Genomic DNA, 23,488 nt, shown 5'->3' with positions numbered 1-23,488 from the left:
TTTGAAGTTAGCAATAGTATATGTGTTGCCCAACTGTTTTTATGTCCTTTTTCAAATATTGTCCCTACTGTCCCATAGATATTTTTAATTAATGCCCTATCTTCTTAGAAAATTAACCAGTTAAATGCTCAGCATTGCAGAATCTGCACCTGTTTTTTATTCTTGTGGCTGAAGTTGAGAGAGATCATAGCTCATGAATAAGGAACAGTTTCAGTTTTGCAATGCTTTATCTATATGAAACAGGCAACTATTCATGGGAAAGGAAGTTTAAAACTTTTAGGTAAAAAAACCACTATTCAGATTCCAGGAACATGCCCGTTTACTGAAGTTTTTTTGTTTTTACAAAATGTCTGTAGTCAGGTTAGCATTTAGGTCATACTCCAAAGACTTTACATTAATTAGCCTTATGAAAAAGCAAGTTTATTCCTCATATATCAGCTTGACAATTTCTTCCACATAGAGCAATATTTTCTCTTTTTCTATGATTATCATTTAACCACAGAGGAGATGTTTCCTCATATAAATGAACATTACTTAAGTATAAATTTCTATAACTTTTCTAAAATTTGCTTACATATATAACTATATACATTAATTTTGTATGTATACCCACAAATTATAGGCTGTTACCATGATTTCAAGTGTAAGCTTTGTGAATAATTTTCTGTTCTCTGTAGAATTTATAAAGCATAATGACTGTGGTGTTTCACAACTTCCTCTTTCAGTAGACTATCACTTTGCACAGGGGGAAAAAAAAAATTTGTCTAGAGAAGAGAGCAGAGCAGAGAACAGAGTTCTTTGAGGTGCTGTTAGTTTAATTTAATTCTCTAAGCAGCCCAACAAGCAACTGTAAATAAGATATAGAGGTAAGAAGAAAGTATTACTTATTACTTTTCATTTTATTTGGGTTGTTACTTATAGAACAACAATTTAAATACTGGCCAGATTACAAAGTAAGTTAAATTAAACCGGATATCTCTCTCAAGTAAGTAGTCAATATTTCAAATGAAAATGCTTAGCAAATTTACAATGTCTCAACTTCATACAATCTTTAAAAAGCTGGAAATTTTAAAAGTTCTCATTGACCATTAAATTATTTTAACTGCAAAGTTAAACATACTCTTTCTTCGTAAGTTTGTACACAACTTACACTAAAAGAATTTTTATATTAATGATAAATTTTGAGAACTTTTTTCTTTCCCAGCTCCAGTAAATTCTTAACGTTTGTAAATTCTTAACGTTTGTAAATTCTCCTACATATATTGGTTTGTTAATTTTGCATATTATTAGTTGAACATTTTCTGGGGAAAAGATATTCTTGCATTTGTTTACTCACTGTGAAAATGTATTATTTTAAAAGGACATTTCAGTGTTATTTTTCATATCATCACATTACAGTGATATTTAAATACTTTAGAAAAGCAATTTGTAGCGTATATGATATGATCTAGAAAAATGAATTCATGTTTGTCTTAAGATCAGTTTACAGTTTAATGCTTAACAACAGAGCAAGAACTAAAACAAAGACCATTTGGATTTGTAATTGGAGATCAAACTAAGCTGAAACTGATCTCACTAGGAAATTCTAAAGTAATCTAAATACAATGTAATTTTTTCCAATTGTTTGTCCCAATTAGAGTAATGTTTATACATATTAACATGAATTAAGTGTTTTTAATACAATTGTATTCTTTATACAACAATTTTTAAATCTTCCTTTTAAAAGCAGTTGGTTTCCATGACTTTGGCCAAAATCATTACAATTTATCTCAAAACATCTTTGAAAAGAAAAATGCACTTATACACACACATATATAACATTTATATATATTCAAATAATAATGCAAACGCTTACTTGACTTGGTTTGCTTTTTCAGTTACAATAATAGCATGGCTTCCAAAAGAGAAAGTCTACATTGTTCAATCAATTAACGGATTTAATTTTTACTCTTTTGGTAAACAGTACTGTCATACTGGTTCTACATTACCTGGAAAAAGGGTTTTTTAAAAAAACTATTTTCATGTCAAGTGTTGTAACAAGAGTTGCTGTTTTTTGATTATAAGGAGGAAAAAAAAAGAAATAAAAACAGATTGATAGTGTTATAAATTCAGGAAGTAAACTGTTGACTAAAGTTTGAAATTCTTAACTAATTAACATTTTAAAATTAAGCTGATAGTTGTGAGAAAACCATTAAAATTATACACCTTCATCTTTATGTATCACATATCAATTAAATACAACTACTTCCATAGAATTTCATTATGTTATTTGCAACAATATCATTTTTAATGCCCTTCTTTATTCAAAAAAAATGATGGAAATATTTTTAAATGTCCAGAATTTTAAGTATGAGATATTTTGACATCATAAACTATTATGTGCTATGTGTATGCTATACATAGTGCGGTGTTACACTGAATAACTGATGACAACAAAGAGAAAACATAATCCAAGGAAATTAGAATCTAAATTGATCACTGCTGTAATTCAGAACGCAAATAAAGGCTAAATAAATAGAGAAAATGCTATCTTGCTAGTAAGACAGATGTGTTGATGTTGTTGTTGTTGAGAATTATTAAAGTCTCTGAACGAACAGCCTAGTCCTAGATTATGGAAAATAAGCTTAGAATATTTTCTGCCTTTGAGAAAATTATACCTACAGAAAAAAAATCAGTGCCTATCTGGCTGTGTTTGCATAAGTCATGTAGATAGTTGAATGGGATATTCCTGGTATTGTTAGGAAAACAGCTGGATGCATTGCATAGGCTTTTTTTTCATTAACTTTTAAAAAAATATTTGTTTATTTAGATTACGCTGGCTCTTAGTTTCAGCACATGGGATCTTTTTTTTTTTTTAGTTGTGGCATGTGGGATCTAATTCTCTGACCAGGGATTGAACCCAGGGTCCCCTGCATTGGGAGCATGGAGTCCTAGCCATTGGACCAGCAAGGAATTTCTATTACATAGACTTTTTATTTCACACACTGTCATTACATAAAACATTTAGACTTTGCCCCCACATCCAAAGTCGCAAAGAATTGGACATGACTTGGCAACTGACCAATGAACAACCACATCCAAAATTTTTAAGTGAAAGTAGATACCATAATGTAAATAATTTATTGCTGGGAAACATAAATTTTGACTTTTGAACTATAGACACATATTTTACTATGTTTCATTAGAATTATATTCATGTGACATACTATATAAGGCATCGATTTTCACTGAGTCTAATAAAAGTTAAAACTAAATGACTGCTGTATGGCATTGTGAAATTTTATATCTGTCTTAATAAGACACAGTTGACTATGTGACCTGTGGGTGATATTGCTGAGGACCTGTCAGTTGATTGAGACCCAGGGTTGATCCAGCTAATCTCATAACTCCCTGGCTATATCTCTCTTTCACAGTATGAACTTCCCAAAACTGCCCACCTGTAGAAGAGAATGACTTGCTAACAGAAGACTCTATCCCACCCTGACGAATATATCATCTTTCATATAATAACTTTACTTTGAAACAACATTATTTGTTTCTGATATAGACAACTGGATTTCCAAAAGGTCTTTTGAAATACAGAAATATTTCTTTGTTGTTTGTTTTGCTTTCCCTTCTTTGGGCCATTTCCCCATTTGCAAAAAAAAAGAAAAAGAAAAATAGACACAAGAAAGCTTGTTGCCTGAAAGAGGTTATGGTTTAAGTGCAAACTAAGAAGGATGGCATGTTTTAAATTCAGAAACAAAAATTCTCTAAAACTAGGTATTGTGAGTCTTTCAGCCTTTTAAAAGCAAATTTGTATCCACCTACATCTGTTGATCTTCTATTTATTTTTAACACATATGATTTCCAGATAAGCATCAGATGTAGTGCATTCATATTTATTTTGCTAATAAAACTATGTGTTAAATAAATTGGAAAATTCTTGATTTCCCAAAAATATGCACTGTGTATTTCCCAAAAATATACTCAGTATATTTTGTCTGTGAGATAGAATGTGTATCTCATTTCCATACAAGAAAGTATATATCTGCAAATATAAAGAATAAGGGCAAGCCCTTTTATATTTCTGAACACTCCCACTTAAAACGATATATTAAATGCAGTCGACTGTACACGTCTGCACTGCAGTGTAGAAAATAAAAACACCACTAATTTATTGTAAGTCAACTATTACTCCAATAAATTTTTTAAAAACAGTGCTAATTTTTTAAATATTTAAAATGCAAATTATTTGTTATTTGAGCATTGTTGTTGTATTTCCAACACTTACCTGACATCACTGATAATTTTTATTATTTTACATGAACTAAAATCAGGCAGTTATATTTGATGTTTTCCAAATTGCTTCCAGTTTTATTTTTTCCTTATTCTGTATATATACAAGAAATAAGTTTTAATGTTTCAGTATTATTGAGGAAAACGCTAAATTTGTATTTTAAAATCCAAATTTAAAGAAAAATATTCTACTTTACAGATATTTCATTGTAAGCTTTTAGTTTTTTATGTATGTAGTTGTCACCACATTCTCAGAATTCTTCTTTTCGATATAAGTGGTAATATGATCTTCAAAAACATCACCAGTTTCTTCAGATTCTGAAAAAAAAAAGTAGAATTTTTCTTTAAGTATACCTTAGTTAAATTTAGTTTCACTTTTCATAAGAAAAAATTTAAGCAGATGCATTTATTCTTTTCCTGTGCTAGTGAACAAATCTGAATTAGAGAAGGGATAAAAACATTCTCAGTGCAATTAGGCGGCTTTCTCAGTAAGATAAAGTCACATATCTTATGGCAATGGATTTTTCAAAATGCTCACTAGATATGCTTGTTATATTTCATTTACTTAAAATGTATTTATTTAGAAATAAATTCAAGCTCAAAAAATGTTATAAAAATAAAAGCAGTATACGGAACTCTCTTATTCCCTTACCCAGGTTTACTTAATCTTAATATTTTACCTCATTTACTTATAATTTGTTCTCATTCTTTCCATCTTTCTATGTCTATTTTTTTTTTTTCTTTCTGAACCACTTGAGGGCAAGTTACAAACACCATGGCCCTTTACTTCACTGTGTAATGACTAAAAATAGTTTCTTATTTAGCAGTTACATATAATTATCTACTTCACAAATTTACATGGATATAATATTTTAATCTCATATTTGTCCATATTTTAACTTTACTGTTTATCTAATAATAACTTTTATGATATTTCTCCTTCCAGTAAAGAATTCACTCTAATGTCACATATCACATTTAGTTGTAGTATCTCCTTAGCCTTCCTTAATTTGGAGCCTTTCAACAACATTTCTTTGTATGGAGTTGCAGATTTTAAAGAATACAGTTTATCCACATACTTTTTTTTCTTTTCTTTTTAACAGTTCCTCATTTTATATATTTGACATTTTTTCATGATTACCTTGTGGTTATGCATTTTCTGCTAGAATACGGCACATACAGGTGCAATCAACATCTAGAGGCATGTGATGCTCATCTATGCCACATGGAGAGTGTTAATTTTGGCTATCTAATCAAGGTGTTGCCTAATTTCTCCATTTTATAAGGACGGCTCCGCGTGTCGGTTTAGCATTAACCAGTGCTATCTGATGCAATCTGTACTAAAATGGTTTCCAAATGATGATTTTTCAACTCCAGCACTTCCTGAACATTTGCATCAGTCTTGCACATTCTACTGTAAGCAAAAGAGCTCTCTTTCCTCCCACTTATTTGATTATTAATTTATGTTTATCTGTCACTGGTGTGAACTCATGGATTTCTGTATTTTCAATGGCTATTGCCACCTTAATAATTTTGGTGCTCAAATGGTCCACATTTAGCCAATGAAGCCCTCTCTTTCTGACTTCTGATGCCTTGCAACATGCCCTCATCATTTGAGTAAGTATTCTCTTACTCTTCTGAATAAGATGTTCTAGTACCCATCCTGTATCACCCCTGAAATCATTCATTTCTCATTTCCTTTAGTGGGGAATAGTGTTAGAAGCTAAGATTTGGGAGTTTAGTATACTCACTGCCACTGCCATATCTTTGCTTCTTGACTCTTTCTGGAGAAATATATTATTGCATATACATACATAGACATAAACACACAAATATGCATTCACAAATCATAGGCATTCATGAAAAAAAATTTATATAGACACACCTCTGTTTTAGACATCATGAGTTCATCTGATAGCTCTAATTCTAATCTATTACTAGAGGGTTCTTTCTTGCCCTCCACAATTCCATATTTTTGTGCTCCTTCTTCTGCATTGTGAGCCCTGGATCCTAACAATATCAATATGCTTACTCATTTGCTCAATTTTATGATACATCTAATGGAGATGGCAATGGCACCCCACTCCAGTACTCTTGCCTGGAAAATCCCATGGGCAGAGGAGCCTGGTAGCCTGCAGTCCATGGGGTCGCTAAGAGTCGGACAGGACTGAGCGACTTCACTTACACTTTTCACTTTCATGCATTGGAGAAGGAAATGGCAAGCCACTCCAGTGTTCTTGCCTGGAGAATCCCAGGGACAGGGGAGCCTGGTGGGCTGCCGTCTATGGGGTCACACAGAGTCGGACACGACTGAAGTGACTTAGCAGCAGCAGCATGATACATCTAAAATAATCTTTAAATTGCTTTACCCAAACTGCTACTACAATAAGCAAATCTACTGAAATAGAGGGCAGAGTTTGTGTGCACTTCTCTCCCCAACACTCATACCCCACCAAATACTGTAGTTGTAAATTATTAGATGAATACACTTTCCTTCCTTCCTCTCTCACTCCATCCCTCACTCTTTCTTCTTTTTTTTTTATTCAGGTTATCATAATATTTACTTAAAATACAATTAGATTATTTGTTTCCATTTGTTTCTGGCTTTAAGATTTTTCTCCTTTTCATTATTATTGCTTTAATTTTTTTTCTTAATTTATTTAATCTTTTTTAAGTCATGAAGAGGAATTGCTACTTGCTTGCGACCAATTCTGTTAAACAAACCTGATACAACCTAATTGAAATTTTATGACACAATTCAGAAATACTTGTTTGAATTACTAGTTGAACTTTTCCTTTATATTTCAATTTTACACAGTCTCAGTTCAGCTCAGTTCAGTCGCTCAGTTGTGTCCAACTCTTTGTGACCCCATGAACTGCAGCACACCAGGCCTCCCTGTCCATCACCAACTCCCGGAGTTCACTCAAACTCACGTCCATCGAGTTGGTGATATCATCCAGCCATCTCATCCTCTGTCGTCCCCTTCTCCTCCTGCCCCCAATCCCTCCCAGCATCAGGGTCTTTTCCAATGAGTCAACTCTTCACATGGGGCCAAAGTACTGGAGTTTCAGCTTTAGCATCATTCCTTCCAAAGAAATCCCAGGGCTGATCTCCTTCAGAATGGACTGGTTGGATCTCCTTGCAGTCCAAGGGACTCTCAAGAGTCTTCTCCAACACCACAGTTCAAAAGCATCAATTCTTCGGCACTCAGCTTTCTTCACAGTCCAACTCTCACATCCATACATGACCCCTGAAAAACCATAGCCTTGACTAGACAGACCTTTGTTTACAGAGTAATGTCTCTGTTTTTTAATATTCTATCTAGGTTGGTCATAACTTTCCTTCCAAGGAGTAAGCATCTTTTAATTTCATGGCCGCAGTCACCATCTGCAGTGATTTTGGAGCCTAAAAAAATAAAATCTGACACTGTTTCCACTGTTTCCCGTCTATTTCCCATGAAGTGATGGGGCCAGATGCCATGATCTTCATTTTCTGAATGTTGAGCTTTAAGCCAACTTTTTCACTCTCCACTTTCACTTTCATCAAGAAGCTTTTTAGTTCCTCTTCACTTTATGCAGTCTACATCTGGTCTAAATTCAGTTACTTTCTTGAATATTCCAGAAAATGACCATTTCAAATGAGAAAGGAGATAAATATCTGTGGTACTTGGCCAACCTTATGTGTTTATCATTCCAGAGATTTTTTAAAAGTTAATTGTGCAAATATCATCTTATTTACAACAAATAATTAGATAAGGAAAGTAAGATAAGAAGTAACCATAAATTTTCATAGTCCATAAGCACTGAAAAAAATTCTCATCCTTCCATATAAGTTATTCTAGAATGTTCCTGTTCCCAGACCTCCCCTATATTCTACTCCAGTTGCTTATAACTATGAATACATCCTAATATTTGCGGTAACAAGAGAAAGTGGGTTGATGTCAAAAGATTCATTTTCAATTTCAATTGTCACTTGCTGACTGTGGATCTTAGATAAGTTACTTGTCTTCCCTCTCCAAATATCTAGTCTCATACAGTTCAATTTTTAAAAATCCATACCTCCTTAACATCTGCCAACTTCTGGGTTCGTACCTCAAACTTATTGTTAAAGCTCTTCACTCAGATGTTAACAGTTATGTCGAAGTCAACATGTCCAAAAAGAAAAAAAATTCTACTTATCCACTACTTTTCATTTCTCCACCTCCAATCTTCTTTGCTCAGTAAATGGCACCATCTTATACTTAGTTATGTAGGTCAAAAGCATCACTAATTTTTCTCTTTGCTTCATTTACACCCTAGTTATGAGCAAGTCTATTAAATATATTTTTCCAAAATATATCAAAACACTGATCAGGCTCACCCCTTCCGCCATCTTGAGTATCATGTGAGACACTGTCTCTGTACTTGCTGTATCCTCCTAAGAAATCTCTCTTTTTCTACTCATGCATCCCAGTGCCAGTGTGACTCTTTAAAACATAAACCAAATCATATAACTCGATGCTTGAAATTCTTCAGTGGCTTCCTATTTTAAGTATGATAAAATTCAAATTCTTCATGTCTTGTCCTCTACCTACATCTTTGCCCTCAAATCCTCTCTGTCTTCCCTTCATTCACTATGCTCTGACTCTCCATCTACCTACGTCTTCGCCTTCAAATCCGCTCTGTCTTCCTTTCATTCACTATGTTCTGACTCCACTCGTTATTTTGCTCCTAGAGTATCTTAACTTTGCACGTACTTTTCCTTCTCTTTTCTTAGCAAGCTCTTCCCACACATTCTTTAATAAAGACACAAGCATTCTTTATTCAGATCTCTGCTCAAATGTTCCTCCAAAAAGATGTCTTCCATCACCAACTATTTTATTGAAGAGTTCCTACTCCAGTCATTCTCTGTCTTTTAATTTTCTTTAATTTTTTTTCACTTTTTAATAAAAATTTTATTGGAGTATAGTTGCCCCTCATTGCTGTGCTATCCTCCACTGTACAGCAAAGTGAATCAGCCATATGCACACACATATCCCCTCATTTCCAGATTTCCTTCCCATCTGGGTCATCACAGGGCACTGAGTAGAGCTCCCTGTGCTACACAGTAGGTTCTCATTAGTTACTTATTTTATACATGCCTGCTCATGCACGCTCAGTTGCTAAGTTGTGTCCAACTCTTTGCGACTCCATGGACTGTAGCCCACCAGGCTTCTCTATTCACAGGATTTCCCAGGCAAGAATACTAGAATGGGTTGCCCTTTCCTTCTCCAGGGGTTCTTCCTGACTCAAGGATCAAACCTGTATCTCCTGCACTGGCAGGCAGATTCTTTACCACTAAGACACCAAGGAAGCCCTATTTTATACATAGCAGTATGTGTGTGTGTGTGTGTGTGTGTGTGTGTGTGTGTGTGTGTGTGTGCATACTTATGTGTGTGTATCCTAATGATGCTATGCTATGCTATGCTAAGTCACTTCAGTCGTGTCCAACTCTGTGTGACCCCATAGACGGCCGTCCCTGGGATTCTCCAGGCAAGAACACTGGAGTGGGTTGCCATTTCCTTCTCCAATGCATGGAAGTGAAAAGTGAAATTGAAGTCGATCAGTCGTGTCCGACTCTTAGCGACTCCATGGACTGCAGCCTACCAGGCTCCTCCATCCATGGGATTTTCCAGGCAAGAGTACTGGAGTGGGGTGCCATTGCCTTCTCCATCCGAGTGATATTTAATACTAAATAACATTTTAGTTTTTTTTTTTTTTTTACTCAATTATTTACTGTCCATTCCTCCCATTAGAATATAAGTTCCATGAGGGCAGGGATTTGGTCTGTTTTGTTCATGTTATATCCACAGTATCTCAAACACTGCATGGAATATAGTAGGTGCTAAAATAAATTATTAAGCAAAATGTTTCAACATTTCTAAGCCTCATGTACAAATAAAACAGGCATAATGAAAATAACAGCTATCTCCCAAGGCGGTCTGGAAGAGGCCATGGTTATGGTAGGACTCTAAATTGTCATGCAGTTGTCAGGTGGGGATACTTCTGTTACCACTGAGTGAAAGGAACTGAAACCAAAAAGTGGTCCCTGGAGACAACAAATGGACCAAGAAGTTCTCTTTTTGGTGTGTGTTGGCTTTTTTCCACTGAGCTGAAAAGAGATGAGTTCATAGTGGCTGCCACTAGCCTCTTAGAATATGGAGGGGCAATCTCTGTGCATTGCTGCCTCACTGCTTCTACACTTTTTCTGTCCCTGTCCTCAACACCAAGAAAAACACCTGTCCATTCTTCTTTGGGCTTACCAGGTGGCGCTAGTAGTAAAGAACCCCCTACCAATGCAGGAGATATGAGAAATGTGGGTTCGATCCCTGGCTCTGGAAGATCCCTGCAGAAAGAACCCACTCCAGTATTCTTGCTTGGGAAGTCCCATGGAGAGAAGATCCTGGTGGGCTACAGTCCATAGGGTGGCAAAGAGTTGCACATGGCTGAAGCAGCTTAGCATGCATGTTCATCTTTGCAGTTAGGGTTCATTGCTTTCTTCAAGCCAGATATAAAGCAATCTCCTTCCAGAATCCTTTCCTGATGAATCACCCTCATGGCTATGCATATAGTTCACATATTTTGCAAATGTTTTCTGGATCTATTTTAGATCTCAAAGTGGATTATAAAGCTGCTCTAGGAAAATTGTTTTTGACTTTTGTTTGGTTTTGGTTTTGGTCTGTGGAAAATGTCAAGATTAAAGTTATAAACATACAACTTGGTTCTTGAGACTTTTAGGCCCCAAAGAATAGTGGTGATGATGATGATAATAGCTTTATTATATTTTTAGCATCAGTTTTTAGTACCATTGCATGTGACATGGTATGTCACTTTTTAGGACTATTTTTTAATACCATTTAAAAATATTATTGTATGTCAAAAGCTTCCCATGAGTAATTTAATACCTCACCAACCCTGTGAAATATGTACTATTTTACAGATTTAAGAGAAAAAGGGAGAGAGGTTCAGAGAGAGCTAACTTGATAATGGTAACATAACTGATCTTGGTGTGTTTTTCTCTAAGCTGGATTTTTATCATCGTATTATATTGCTTCTACTATTTATTTATTGAGAAACAAGATAGGGAAAGCTGTGGTTTAGATGCTATTAGAAATTTATAGATTTACATGGTACAACCCCTGCCTTGGAAATCTTACCATCTAGTAGAGGAAATATTAAAGAAATGGATTTTGAGACACAATGTGAAAAATATAAGGTATCACCCAAGACATCAAAATAATCTAAAGCTATACTCCTGGGTGAAGTGATGGCACAAGGCTTAGTAAAAGAAGTAACTTTAAAATTGAATCATCCACATTTTATTACATGAAAAAGACAATAAATTTAGGGGAAATTACAAAGAACTAAAACTTTTTAATTTCAAAGAACTAAAAATATTAATATTTTATGAATTATGATTTATAAAATGAATTTCATATTGTAATTTTTCCCCATTTTATGGCCTCACCACAGGAGGTATTTGGTGTCCCTGACTTTGTGGTTCTTCTCAGGAAGTGGGTTATGTGAGGAGAAGAGTTTAATTCTTGTGAGAAGACTGTTTTCATTTGAAGCGTGGACAAGACCAAGTTTCCACCCTCCAGGAGCTGAACTTCTAGTCTAGTGGGGAAAGACAATGAGTACACCAGTAGACAAGTAAATTTTTTAAAAGGGAATTTCAGATAATGATAGCAGCATGAAGAAAATTCAGCAAAGCAGAAGGACAGAAAGACAGCTGGCCTCCCGAGGTGGCCTCTCTGAAAGTGTAATACTTAAGCTAAGACTTGAATGCTGAAAAGACTAAGGCACCATGGATTCAGGGAAGAGTGACCTGGGAAGATTGAGGGGCAAGTGCAGAGACAGGAATGAGCTTAGCACATCTGAGAAGTAGAAAGGAGGAGTCTGGTCCTTTGAGGGAAATGGGGCATAAAACTAAGGAGGTTAGGTTGACAAAGGGCCAGGTCACCTATGTTGGAAGTCAAGGAAAAGAGTTGTCCAAAGTGAGCAAATATTTGCAAGGATGTGTGCATATGTGGATGGGGTGGAGGAATACAATGAATGACTCATTCATTATCTGTGTTTAACACAGGCCAGGGAGTAAACTGTTGTTTGAAGCTAAGCAGGAATTGCTACATAGGTCAAAAGTTTTTTTAGGAGATTAAATTATTATATTTATATAAATTTCAGATAAGCTCAGTTTTACCTTCAGAGGTTAACTACATTTTCTTGCCTTTTTATTTCCATAATAGGTGTGAGTTTGATAAAAGTGAAAAGGTCTCAAATATAATTTAAATTTATCAACTTGAGATTTTTCAGCAAAATTGCTGTGGATTAATTGACCCCAATCATGGCCACTGAAAATAAATTCACTGATGTCTGGTAATGGGGTCATAAGGCACTTCATTTCTGCATTGATATGAAGCAGAAAAGACTAGAGAAAAGGCTACATTAGAGTCTCTAGAGACAACAGATGTTCCTTTGTTTATTCTTCCTAAATCTCATTGTCAGTGATCATAGGGACCCTAGCAATATCAACCTGTTCCTCTTATAAGTAGCAGTAACTTATACATTGCATTTTCCATGGTAATTATGAATTCCCTCTGATTTATTTTTCTCATCTCAAGAGCTTTAAATGACCCAATTAAATAACACTTATTATTATTATTAATATTATTATTAAAAACTTTTTGAGGGAGTTTGGAGGTGGGGTATGATTTGGGAAGGGAATATAAGCTAATTTACTGAGCAAGATATATTATTTTTTTTTAAAAATGGAGTAAGCAGACTCAATATCTAGGAGCAAATGGCTTCCCCCTATACTTAAAAAGTGAATTGCAACTAGTATGGCTGTTTCTATATCTGCTTTGGGTTAAGAGTCTAAGCAGAAAAAAAAAATCTACTGTGACCTTGGTCTGAGTGTGTGCTAGAAGATTGGCCATGGGTGGTGTGGAGGGGAACACAATGATAATTTCCCCAAGGCAGGCAGACATGATATTGTAGGAGTTAGAAGCTAACTTTTACATGCTCCTGACAGTACCTAAGTAGAAAATCATTATGCTACCAGTATTGGGAAGTGTGGAGGATGCAAATGACTTACATGCTACTTAAGCAATGCACTCCATCCTATCACATACATTTGTGGGCATGATGACTCACCATGTTATCGGATTAATGCAAAGTGTGAGATGGTGTGTGGTTTCTAAGTGCTGGTGTGTGAGAGAATAAATATATGCTTATCTACCGTGTGTGAATGTTAAGAGACCAGTCCTGAAACATGAAGCCACTCTCTGACCTGTTGCTTACTATAGTTGGGTAACTTAACCAAGTAGCAAATCTGCTGTGGGAGTTAATGGGATTTCTGCCATAGAGTAGTACACGTTTGTTGACATGAACTAGGTTCAAGAGGGGATCACAGAAAAGGCGTGTGGGTTTGGGGTGTGACTCTATTTAGTTAACTTGGGGCTAATAATTTCTCCAGCATTGGATACTAAGAATGCCTTCTCCTGGCCAAGCAGACTCTCCTGCCTTATTTGGCTTTGTTCTTCTGATGGTGACCCATCGTGTTGGAAAAGAATCTCTTTCAAAAGTGTAAATGTTCCTCTTTCTGTGGGTGACATCATCATTCCTGTGGCCCAAGTCTTTGTTACTAAATAGTACTTAGCAACATATAATCATTATTTTCTCCTCTTAGAGTTCTGAGCGTGTTTGTTCTGATGAAGTTGAGAGATATGCTTTTTTTTTTTTTTTTCTTTCCCAGGAGGGAGGAATAAAATCTGAAAAAGAGGAAGTTATGTCTGAAAGGATCTCTTGACTTGTGTTACTTAAAAGAAGCAAGTAGACAGCTAAATTTTTGTACTGTGGCAACAGCTTTGACTGGGTTTAAAAAAAAAAAAATCATAATTTCACGTATGGCTCCAAAGGAAGTGGTTTCCATGCAACTGTGCACATAAACTGTTCTTTAAAGTGGTAGATAGATGCCCTTTGCTTGGCTTGGCTTGTCCTTATGATTTTCCTTGTAAAGTGGGTAGGGAAAGTTGGACAAAAGAAAGCTGTTCACTGGCCAATTAAGATGTTTCTAAAGTGCCTGTTTATCATTCCAGGGAAGATCTGGGATTCCCTTTTAATTACATCCTACCTGTCTATTCAAAAAAACTGTAAGGGAATCTGTCTTTTCATCTTGTAGAAAATAGCTGTAAATCTCTTAAGATTGTAGTTTGAGTCTAATCCTCATATTTTGAAGACCTGAAGTCTAACATGAGCTTATTCTTTAAATATTCTAGATTTTTAAATTTGTAATTGCTATCCAGTTAAAATAATAATAGTGGTTGTAAGTTATCAAATGCTGGATCCATGTTAGGTTAATTCCCATGAAGTCATTCATGAGCACATTTTTATGAGGTAGGGATTTTAAGTTCACAGGAAACTGAGACTTGAAGAGATTGTCCAGAACCTCGAGTCTAATAACAGGCTCCAAAGACTGTCTTTATCTTACAGGAGCCAAGGTCATGGGCAGAATAACAGTTTTTTGAAAAATTACCCCTGTGTTTTTTAACCTGATTCTTCTAAAGAATGTGGTACACACGCAGGTCATTGCATGAGGTGGGGAGAGAAGGGTATGCCTCGCTTCAAAAGTGCTCAACAAGACAAGCAAAAGGGCAAGGTGGAAGCAGCCAGACTCTTGCCAATGGAGACTGGCCCATGTGTCATATTTGGCATGTGCGTACCTGTTGTCAAAAACCCCGAAGTGTTTTCCCTTTAGTCACCCAGTAAGTTAGTCATAAAAGAGGCCGACTTACTTCAGTTGTCTTCTTCTTCCATCATGGTAAGGAAAAATACCCAAAACTGTGCGAAGTATCATCCAAGTACTCCATTTTCCCTAATAGTCAATTTGTCTGCACCCCATAAATTGGATATTTGGTGCCAGATATGCCCTTTTCCACAAGTTCAAGTCTAATCTGTTAACACTTCCCAGGGCCCATGTAGAATTCTAAGTATTTAGGAACCCTGACAAACCATTTACAGCTTCTTCCAACACAGACCTACCAGTATATTGTAAGAATAAACAGACTTCAAAGTCATCACAAGAGGAAAAACTGTTCTGGCGAAGTCTGTAATTTAGAGTATCTTTAGAGAAGAAAGACTTCATGAAAAGAGAGACTCAGAGTGGCCAGCCTCTCTTACACAGTTACCTTTTTCTTTATTTAATTGTAAAGACTAAATGACAGGTAGGAAAGTGCTTTTGCAGGACGTGGGCGTCTTGAAGCCATAGAAGGAAGTTATAGTGTGCATGGGAATAAGCCTGTGGGTAGGAGTTAGACACTGCTGCTCTATTGCTAGCCTAGAATAATCATGCATAAACATCTTTACGATGGCACCTGAACAGAATTAATAAAACCCTATTAAAGGCACTTGATACATTATTTAAAATAAGCACACATTGCTTTTTATATCCAGGAATAGAAAAAAATTTTTACATCAGGAACAGGGATTTTAAAAAAAGAGACTGTAATTTTGACAAAACAAAAGATAGCACAAGTGGATTTTCATATGTTAATTCAAAAGCTGACATACTATACTCTGAAAGTGTGGGAGAAATGCTAGCTTTGTCTGTAGATGTCAGTCTTAAAAGATTAAACCCAGGAAGCAAGTGAAAATAAACACCAAAGAACAGAGCAAGGGCAGAACGGTAATGATAAGTCACAGATTTCTTCAAACCTTGCCCTCAGGGGCTGTGTGGTGGACACCGTGCATCTTAACAGAAGTCAAGTCACTGTTTTATGCAAAAACAGTAGCAGAATTCTATCTTTCAAATGAGGAATTCGAGCAGTGTAGACATGTAGTTTATACACTATGATGACTCTCACAAGGCAATGAGTCCAGATGTTAGAATTCAATGAAATAAAGGGGAGGTCATAAAAATAATAATTGTCTGTCTTTGGAATTTAGAGTCACTTGCTCACATTCTTTTTTCTCTTTCACTACACTTTGCAAATTTGTACTGTTTACCTGTGTGTGTTAGTCTCTCAGTTGTGTCCGACTCTTTGTGACCCCATGAACCTAGCCTGCCAGGCTCCTCTGTCCATGGGATTATCCAGGCAAGACTACTGGAGGAGGTTGCCATTCCCTTCTCCAGTGGATCTTCCCGCCCAGGGATCAAACCCAGATCTTCTGCATTGCAGGCAGATTCTTTACCATCTGAGCTACCAGAGAGGTCCTGTTGTTTACTTACCTGATTATAATTACTTGCTATTTCATGTCTATTGCCCCAGTGGGACTGTATCTTTCAAGAGGCTGGGGGTCTAGTGTTGCTCACCCTGTAGCCTCAGATTCCAGGAAAGGCAGAATTATGTCAAGTGCTCAGTGACTATTCATGGACCAGGTAGGAAAGCTGACAGCAAAAAGAGTGAAAATGCGCCCGTTACTGGTGAGCTGGTGGCCTATGTCCAGAGAAGTTTGAAAAGGGAAAAGAATGTTCAACACTATCCAAAAATACATGAATTACTGAGAAGGCTAGAGGGGATCAGATCCTGTCAGCGATTACTCATTGCTAAGCCTCTGGCAGAAATAAGGACATTTGAGGCCAGCCAGGTGTGACCAGGAGGGTCCTTTGGGCTGACTGCACATTCACAAAGATGGTATATTATGACTAATAACACTACCTGCAAATGAGATTCAAATGAGAAATGTCCAGTTATTTATTTGTCTTTATGATTTAACCATGTTAGTTGGTGAGTGAATTCATAAAATATACTAACATTTGCCAGAGCTTTTATTTCTAAAAAGTCACATATATAATCAAACATACATATATTTTCTTATATAGGCATATACATATCTATATGTATTCTAGAACATATATATCAGTTCAGTTCAGTTCAGTCGCTCAGTCGTGTCTGACTCTTTGAGACCCCATGAATCGCAGCATGCCAGGCCTCCCTGTCCGTTACCAACTCCCGGAGTTCACTCAAACTCATGTCCATCGAGTCAGTGATACCATCCAGCCATCTCGTCCTCTGTCATCCCCTTCTCCTCCTGCCCCCCATCCCTCCCAGCATCAGGGTCTTTTCCAATGAGTCAGCTCTTCACTTGAGGTGGCCAAAGGATTGGAATTTCAGCTTTAGCATCAGTCCTTCCAAAGAAATCCCAGGACTGATCTCCTTTAGGATGCACTGGTTGGGTCTCCTTGCACTCCAATAGACTCTCAAGAGTCTTCTCCAACACCACAGTTCAAAAGCATCAATTCTTCGGCGCTCAGCTTTCTTCACAGTCCAACTCTCACATCCATACATGACCACTGGAAAAACTTTAGCCTTGACTACATGGATCTTTGTTGGCAAAGTAATGTCTCTGCTTTGAATATGCTATCTAGGTTGGTCATAACTTTACTTCTAAGGAGTAAGTATCTTTTAATTTCATGGCTGCAACATATATATATATATATATATATATATATATATATATCAGATCAGTCGCTCAGTCATGTCCGACTCTTTGCGACCCCATGAATCGCAGCACACGAGGCCTTCCTGTCCATCACCAACTCCCAGAGTTCACTGAGACTCACGTCCATCGAGTCAGTGATGCCATCCAGCCATCTCATCCTCTGTCGTCCCCTTCTCCTCCTGCCCCCAATCCCTTCCAGCATCAGGGTCTTTTCCAATGAATGAACTCTTTGCATGAGGTGGCCAAAGTACTGGAGTTTCAGCTTTAGCATCATTCCTTCCAAAGAAATCCCAGGGCTGATCTTCAGAATGGACTAGTTGGATCTCCTTGCAATCCAAGGGACTCTCTCTCTCTATATATATATGTTATATATATATATATTATATATATATATGTTATACATGTATTATATATATGTTATATATATGTTTTATATGTTATATATATGTTATATATATTTATTATATATATGTTTTATATGTTATATATATGTTATATATATATTTATGTTATATATATATATATATATAATTATGTTTTCTGTAATCTGATATAAATAAATCCCAAAGTGGATCAGGATACTCTGAAGCTTTGATACTATTCTCAATGGTGCTCATGATCACAATTTCTTAGAAAGAAACAGGGTATAGAATTCTAAGCAAACAGCAACCTAAGCATTACATAACATGTAGGATTATCCTCTGTGTGGGCTTGGTTGTTTCTCTAGCTAGTTTTTAAGCCCAAACTTTACTGATGCTTACCTGGTATAAAGTGTAGCCTGTTTTGATTGCCCAAGAAGCACCTCATCCAACCAGGTACAGAAGAAAAGTGCCGCATCACCTTACTTCCTCACAACTAGTCTGACTCCTGCATTTCTACATGTGTATGGGCACCTGTTTACACAAAAACCTAACTGGACTTGAGACAGAGTTTCCTGCAGATAACATTGCTTCTCTTGTGCCAACTAAACTTGCCAATGGAAGGAGACAGAGCAGGTCCATGCATTGCCAGTGATTCTGAGTAATTTCATCGCATAAACTCTAGCTCTGCAGTAGGAAAACCTGACTGCACAGAGGAATCATCTGAGGAACTTATAAGAAAATACCAATGCCATGCCTAGAAATCCTGATTTAATTGCCGCCCAGAAATAGATGGTTGTACTCTACGGATCCAAAATGTGGCTAAAGAGTCACTGCCCTGGTTTCGGTCTCCTTCTTTCTAGGATGGGCTCATAAATACCGTCTCACATGTCTCTCTTGAGGGTTCAAAGAGATAGTGTGGGTAACAGGAGTTCCCTAACATCTCTGAATGCACCAGTTTCCCTTCTTCCTTTATTTCAGGAAGGTAAATAGACAGGGAAGGACTAGGGGGTGGGGAGTCTGGGAAAGTGAGGAGGAGGGATCTTTTCCATAGAGCCCTCCAGTTCTGCCAATTAGCAGTTCATTAGGGTTAACAAGCTATCCTTTTGTCAAAGCAAACACTTTTGAAGGATTAAGCCTCATTCTCACCTTAGTGTGAATGACTTTAATCAGATAATCTCCTATCACCTAGTTGGGAATTTGTTGTTAAAGGTCTGGGGGAAGCTTGAAGAGAGTTGCTGGGCAGCTGGGTGTTCCCTCAGGGCAGGGTGAGGAAGTCTGGCTGTCTGGAGCCCCAGGGTCTGGGAACTAGACTTGACATTTTGTTGTCTTTACATAATGGCAGCACGAAAAATAAGAAAAACAAACTTCTCATCACTGTTGCTATAGTGTAACGATTTGTTAAAAGTGGTTGTAGCATCAAGTTGTTTGTCCGTCTAATGGCCTTTCAAAACTTTCTGTGTCTTTCTTTCTGCCATCAAACATTTAACACATATATGCCAGGTAATCTTACCATTTGAAAATACTTGGGAGTCTATGAGGTGCGAGGCTTTGCCCAGCTCTACCCTCCTTGCCATCTGCTTAGCACATGGGTTTAATTGAATTATTTTACTTGCTACACTCTTTTCCAAATGTGTCAGTTCAGTTCAGTTGCTCAGTCATGTCTGATTCTTTGCGACCCCATGAATTGCAGCATGCCAGGCCTCCCTGTCCATCACCAACTCCCAGAGTTCACTCAAACTCAAGTCCATCGAGTCGGTGATGCCATCCAGCCATCTCATCCTCTGTCGTCCCCTTCTCCTCCTGCCCCCAATCCCTCCCAGCATCAGAGTCTTTTCCAATGAGTCAACTCTTCACATGGGGCCAAAGTACTGGAGTTTCTGCTTTAACATCAGTCCTTCCAAAGAACACCCAGGGCTGATCACCTTAAAATGGACTGGTTGGATCTCCTTGCAGTCCAAGGGACTCTCAAGAGTCTTCTCCAACACCACAGTTCAAAAGCATCAATTCTTGGGCGCTCAGCCTTCTTCAAAGTCCAACTCTCACATCCATACATGACCCCTGGAAAAACCATAGCCTTGACTAGATGGACCTTTGTTGACAAAGTAATGTCTCTGCTTTTTAATATGCTATCTAGGTTGGTCATTACTTTCCTTCCAAGGAGTAAGCGTCTTTTAATTTCATGGCTGCAGTCACCATCTTCAGTGATTTTGGAGCCCCAAAAAATAAAGTCTGACACTGTTTCCGCTGTTTCCCCATCTATTTCCCATGAAGTGATGGGACCAGATGCCATAAGCGTCTTTTAATTTCATGGCTGCAGTCACCATCTGCAGTGATTTTGGAGCCCCAAAAAATAAAGTCTGACACTGTTTCCGCTGTTTCCCCATCTATTTCCCATGAAGTGATGGGACCAGATGCCATGATCTTCATTTTCTGAATGTTGAGCTTTAAGCCAACTTTTTCACTGTCCACTTTCACTTTCATCAAGAGGCTTTTGAGTTCCTCTTCACTTTCTGCCATAAGGGTGGTGTCATCTGCATATCTGAGGATATTGATATTTCTCCGGGCAATCTTGATTCCAGCTTGTGCTTCTTCCAGCCCAGCGTTTCTCATGATGTACTCTGCATAGAAGTTAAATAAGCAGGGTGACAGTATACAGCCTTGACGTACTCCTTTTCCTATTTGGAATCAGTCTGTTGTTCCATGTCCAGTTCTAACTGTTGCTTCCTGACCTGCATAGAGCTTTCTCACGAGGTACGTCAGGTGGTTTGGTATGCCCATCTCTTGAATTTTCCCCATTTATTGTGATCCACACAGTCAAAGGCTTTGGCATAGTCAATAAGGCAGAAATAGATGTTTTTCTGGTACTCTCTTGCTTTTTCCATGATCCAGCATATGTTGGCAATTTGGTCTCTGATTCCTCTGCCTTTTCTAAATCCAGCTTAAACATCTGGAAGTTCATGGTTCACATATTGCTGAAGCCTGGCTTGGAGAATTTTGAGCATTACTCTACTAGCATGTGAGATGAGTGCAATTGTGTAGTAGTTTGTGCATTCTTTGGCATTGACTTTCTTTTGGATTGGAATGAAAACTGACCTTTTCCAGTCCTATGGCCACTGCTGAGTTTTCCAGATTTGCTGGCATATTGAGTGCAGCACTTTCACAGCATCATCTTTCAGGATTTGAAAGAGCTCAACTGGAATGCCATCACCTCCACTAGCTTTATTTGTAGTGATGCTTTCTAAGCCCCACTTGATTTCACATTTCAGGATGTCTGGCTGTAGGTGAGTGATCACACTATCGTGATTATCTTGGTTGTGAAGATCTTTTTTGTACAGTTCTTCTGTGTATTCTCACCACCTCTTAATATCTTCTGATTCTGTTAGGTCCATACCATTTCTGTTCTTTATCGAGCCCATCTTTGCATGAAATGTTCCCTTGGTATCTCTAATTTTCTTGAAGAGATCTCTAGTCTTTCCCATTCTGTTGTTTTCCTCTATTTCTTTGCATTGATCATTGAGGAAGGCTTTCTTATCTCTCCTTGCTATTCTTTGGAACTCTGCATTCAGATGCTTATATCTTTCCTTTTCTCCTTTGCTTTTCGCTTTTCTTCTTTTCACAGCTATTTCCAAATGTGTAGGGGTTTTTTTTTTTTTTCCCCTTTATGTCTTCCCCCATACTAGACTAGATTGTGAGCACCATGAAGAAGTCTTCATAATTTCTGTATTTGCATTGCAAGTGTAAGTCTCAGTGTGTGGTGCTCAATAAATATTTTTAAACAAATCAAGAAGCAGCAGGGAGCATCCTGATGTCTACCTTAAGACATTAGAATTAATTTATGACTGTACTGCTTAGTTCCCACACTACTGGACAAGGCAATGAGGGAAGAAGAGAAAAAAGATGTGTATACAAAACCCCCACCATTTTCATGTGACAAAAGTTCTTATTCAGAAGTCTCTTTAGGACATTGCTTAAGACATGGTTTGAAAGTAATTTCTGGAAACAGAAAAGAAAGAAAGAATAACAGATGCAGAAAAGATCCAGAAAGAGAAAACCCATTTAAAGGAGTGAGAAGAGAGAAGGATGTGGAATATCATAATAACCAAAAGAAAGGAACTTCAAAAATAAATGAGTAGATAGATATAGTGGGCATTTAGGAAAAGAAAAATCAGTCTTGCTATTGATGTTTAAATTTTTTTTTTTTTTTGCATTTAGGAACAAATAATGCAATGGCCACATTTTCTCCAGATGCTTTTATTCTACATAGAACAGAATTAAAATGTAGAAATATTTAGATTACAGTCCATGAGATAAGTACAGTATAACATTTGCACTGTTAGATCTAGTAGATACTATTTTAAAATGATTACAAGAGAATTCTATGCTTACCCACAGTACATCATTTTATGAGATGGTAGAAAGTATTTCATAATACTACACTAATTATATATAAGTATATGCTTATATAATAAGTATATATTAAATACTATAACATAATATAGGTAATGTGTCCATTTTGACATTCTGGCTACCAGTTTCATACTTATTTTTATAACTTTTTTATTTATTAAAAGATTATTATTATATATTTTCTTTTCCCTAACGACAGTCTGTATTAGGAGACATGTATATATCCCAAACAGAGTGTATAGAAGTACAATATGCCTTAGACACATGACTTCAGGATCTGGGATGTAGGCTCAGAAATGCTGTACTATGGGGCAGGAGGCTTGACCCCCTGGTAACTATGAGGTTTTGGTCAAGGGTCAGTTCTCCAGTCTTTGTTACCTCATATGATTACTGAGGATTATAATGAATATGAATGACATGGGAGATATTATTTGTTTTATAAAGTTATATTCTGAGGTAAAGTGGGAAAAAAGGAGAGCACAAAATTGCATTTGTAACACAATGTCAACTGTTTTAAAACATGTGTTGAGGAAAACTTGGAAATAAATAAACTGTAATAGTATCAGTAACAGTATCTGGGAACTAGAATCACTGCTGATTTTATAATGTTCTATCTTTAGTAATTTGGAGTTTTCTATCCTGTGTTTACGGGAGTAAATCCACCCCCTCTCTCTCTCTCTCACACACACACACACACATTTCACTTCCCTCAAGGCCTGGAGGTGGCCATCTTATGGTTTCTATTCAGCTGTGCAGTGGAAGATTCTAATGTTTACTGCATCTCACTGCTATGGACCCTCAAATCACTTTCTCTCAGGTCTTCAGCCATTTGCTGTCATTGCCGTTCTGGCCACCGCCCACTCTTTTGACTTGCTTTCATTCTCAGCAGTGGTATATTTCCTGCATTCTGTTTTGAGATTAGACTATCAGCCTTCTGCACATAGCAGTCAAGTGTAATCTAGCCATCTTCATGAAAAGCAAAT

The 23,488-nt window shown here is 36.9% G+C and overlaps 1 protein-coding gene across 3 annotated transcripts in view; it reads left to right on the top strand.

Moving 5' to 3' along the window:
- The first annotated feature begins 732 nt into the window (after nucleotides 1-732).
- The window catches only part of MBNL1 (muscleblind like splicing regulator 1), a 222,363-nt gene continuing 199,607 nt past the window's right edge, over nucleotides 733-23,488 (top strand). The window contains exon 1 of one of the 3 annotated variants that reach the window (XM_070792920.1): nucleotides 733-866. The gene's annotated coding sequence lies outside the window, so the exon portion shown is untranslated. The remainder of the gene's footprint in view (nucleotides 867-23,488) is intronic. The other 2 variants (XM_070793084.1, XM_070793087.1) reach the window with 2 other exon arrangements.

The sequence above is a fragment of the Bos indicus genome, chromosome 1 (genome assembly GCF_029378745.1).
Source record: "Bos indicus isolate NIAB-ARS_2022 breed Sahiwal x Tharparkar chromosome 1, NIAB-ARS_B.indTharparkar_mat_pri_1.0, whole genome shotgun sequence".
Taxonomy (NCBI): domain Eukaryota; kingdom Metazoa; phylum Chordata; class Mammalia; order Artiodactyla; family Bovidae; genus Bos; species Bos indicus.
This window is presented reverse-complemented; position numbering and strand designations above follow the sequence as displayed.